This window comes from Lucilia cuprina, chromosome 4 (assembly GCF_022045245.1).
Source record: "Lucilia cuprina isolate Lc7/37 chromosome 4, ASM2204524v1, whole genome shotgun sequence".
Classification (NCBI taxonomy): Eukaryota; Metazoa; Arthropoda; class Insecta; order Diptera; family Calliphoridae; genus Lucilia; species Lucilia cuprina.
The window spans coordinates 34,334,392-34,337,847 of NC_060952.1; positions in this window are offsets into that span (position 1 = coordinate 34,334,392).

Below are 3,456 nucleotides of genomic sequence, written 5' to 3' on the forward strand. Positions count from 1 at the left end.
AAGTGCGCTAAAAAAATTTTAGACTTGAAAGCAATTCGACGTTTCAAACTCGATTGAGTGGAATTGTAAATACTTTTTACGTCCAAAGCTGAAACAATACATGTTTACTAAAATCGAAACAAAAAAATTAATGAAATTGTAAAACATGCTACAAAAACACTACATACTTACAACACAAATCGAGAGTCATACTGCACACAACATATTCACTCACACGCCGCCCCTTCACTTGATTTAATATTGTTTTATTTGTTGTATTGTTATTTTAATTTAATACATATTGTACACTCAAAAATAAATTCATTTGTACTAACTAACTAACTAACTAACTAACTAACTAACTAACTAACTAACTAACTAACTAACTAACTAACTAACTAACTAATTAACTAACTAACTAACTAACTAACTAACTAACTAACTAACTAACTAATTAACTAACTAACTAACTAACTAACTAACTTATTAATTAATTAACTAACTTACTATCTTACTAACTAACTAACTAACTAACTAACTAACTAACTAACTAACTAACTAACTAACTAACTAACTAACTAACTTACTAACTAACTAACTAACTAACTAACTAACTAACTAACTAACTAACTAACTAACTAAATAACTAACTAACTAACTAGCTAGCTAACTAGCTAACTAGCTAACTAACTAACTAACTAACTAACTAACTAACTAACTAACTAACTAACTAACTAACTAACTAAATAACTAACTTATTAATTAATTAATTAACTAACTAACTAACTAACTAACTAACTAACTAACTAACTAACTAACTAACTAACTAATTAACTAACTAACTAACTAACTAACTAACTAACTAATTAACTAAATAGCTTTTTTAGGTTGATAAGAGGTTCAGAAACTCTGTTCACTTAACGTAATTCCTAAGAATCTTTCAATCAGTGTTAGTGAGGAATGTAATTTCCGGAACAACATCACTTTCCAAAATACTTGGATCTTACTTCGACAAATGCTTGGCAGTGGCAAAAAAAGTGCCTCAGAGTTTCACTGTGTTTGTTTTACATGCTCTACATACGTCTAAATCCGCACGTCCGATTTTGCATAAATGTGCTCATAATCCTGTGTGCCCACTCAGAATACGTACCTTCTTACTAACTTCAGACTTGCTCATTTTTAGGAGATACTTCGTCTTGCTCTCAGCAGGGTCAACCCATATGATCTTCGTGGTTCTACTCACTGTTTCATTATTCCAAAGGCCTTATGGGATTCTCTAACCCATATTTTTAGTTCAGCTTTTGTTGCGTCGAATGGTATTGCGTTTGTCAGCTTGACGGCTTTGAGCTCCCTACCCTTTAAATCTAATACTTTCGTTACTGACTAGTCCCGAGTGGGCTGGTATCCATATGATGTGAACCTTACCTCTGGAAGAGTATTCAGTTAAAGCTTTCTTACAATCCAATACGGTCTCCCCCAAGAACTCACATTGTGGATGAATTGTCTAAATTTTCTTATGGGTGTACGTACTTGCTTTTCTTCTAACTTAGTATCTGTAATGTTCAAATAAATATTGCTTATTTTTTCGATTGTTGTATGTGGTTGTTGTCATCATTAATTTGTTTTTGTTTTTATCATTGTAAACATCATGGAAACATTTTAACTTCAAGTTTTAAAAATCGAGTTTTGACTACTGGTCATTGCCATTTAAGTGTGGTTTGGGTGGTTAGCAATTACTATGAGTAACACCCCTCTTACTGCGGCTGTTATTAAATTTTCTTGAAATAACTTAATGAAACTCTTCTGAACTCAACTGTTACTGGATTTTTCTTTTGAAAATGTTTAAAGAATTTGGCTTTACAAAATGCTTAAATTATAATCACTCATAAAGTATGAATAGTATGAATGCAAGATTTACATTTTTGAATGGATGAAAACTAAATGATATTTTTAGACGTTATAGAACAACTTTACTACTAAATAATTTTAAGCATTTTAGCACAATGTCAAGTTGAAAATATTTCATTTACTTTTGTACAAATATGTATGTACATATGTATGTTGTGAATTGCTTTCATATTTAATTTCTGTAAATGCAATTAAAGCATAATTTATATGAATTATACGTACCCTGTACGTTAGGTTCGGTTATGTACTAACATAACATTTAGGTATTAATATGGTTTTTATGTTATATGATTAGCCCTGTTTTGGGTTTGTGGCTATGATAAATTAAAATTACGGTGTTATCGACAATTGTAGTTAGTTTCAGTGTTGCCAGAAAAATGTTTACTTGTGTAACCAATCTCTGCTATCGTTCTCTGCTGTGCAGTTTACGTTGCCGGTAATCCGATAGGCAAAATTTCAATAGACCAACAGAGTAAGATAGAAGATCTATTGAACAATACATATAGTGGACCACGCAATCGCTTCAAAGGACAAACAACCAATTGAGAGCGAGATGTTGATGAGGTTGGCATCTCAATAATGTGTTAGCACCCTAAAGAACTTGGTTGAATGTATCCCTCCTCCCTGGGACGGCCCTAAGCTTGGAGTGGCAAAGAAGAGCGAGCTTCCAGTGCACTTAAAGTCCACTGTCTACATAAAAGGATGGGGCAGTAAACTGAGTAATGAACGTATTCTGGAAATTCTTGGTGGTCAAAATGCTGAGCTGACTGTGGAAAAATGGGACGTCTTTTAAAGGAAAGAAGAACCTGAGGGAACTTTATTTGTAATAGGTATCGACCAGAAATCCATGGCTAGTCTTGCCAAGCAAGTGCCGATTGGAAGGGCTATTGCAACAAGCCTCGAAAAGGGCAATAAAATACCTAAGACCACATCATCAGTAGTTACTACTGATAACGTTAAGGAGTCAAATTCTAAAAGCGAGGAAGGTACCACTGACTCCCCAAAAGAAGGTGCTACTTCCCTTTCCAAATTTGGCCAAGCGCCAATTAAAAGGGCGGTCAAAACTATTCCCGATAAGGACACTAAAACGCCTAAGACGATACCCAAAGCATCATTTGCAAGTACTGGTAATTTGAAGGAGTCATATACTAAAAGTTAGGAGGAAATCGCTCACTCGCCAAAAGACAGAACAGAAATGCTCTCCAAAATAAGGAAAGTGTCGATGAAAACGAATCGAATGAGATTCTTGGAATAATGAAACAGTAAGTAGAACCACGAAAATCCTATGGGGTGACCCTGATGATAGCAAAACGAAAAACCTCCTCAAAATGATGTTGTTCCCGAAATAACATTCCTGACTAACTGATACTGAGTTTCTGAAAACTGTAAAATAATTCATTCAGTTCCCTCTGTTTTTTTCTCATGATAATAAGCGCACAGCAGGCCCGATTGCGGCCTAGGTGTATTTCTTTGGATTTGATGTAATATACATCCTCCTATTCAATCTAACCTAACCAATTCTAGTCAGGAAGTCCAAAAAAATCCCATTTTTAAATTGAAATCATAACA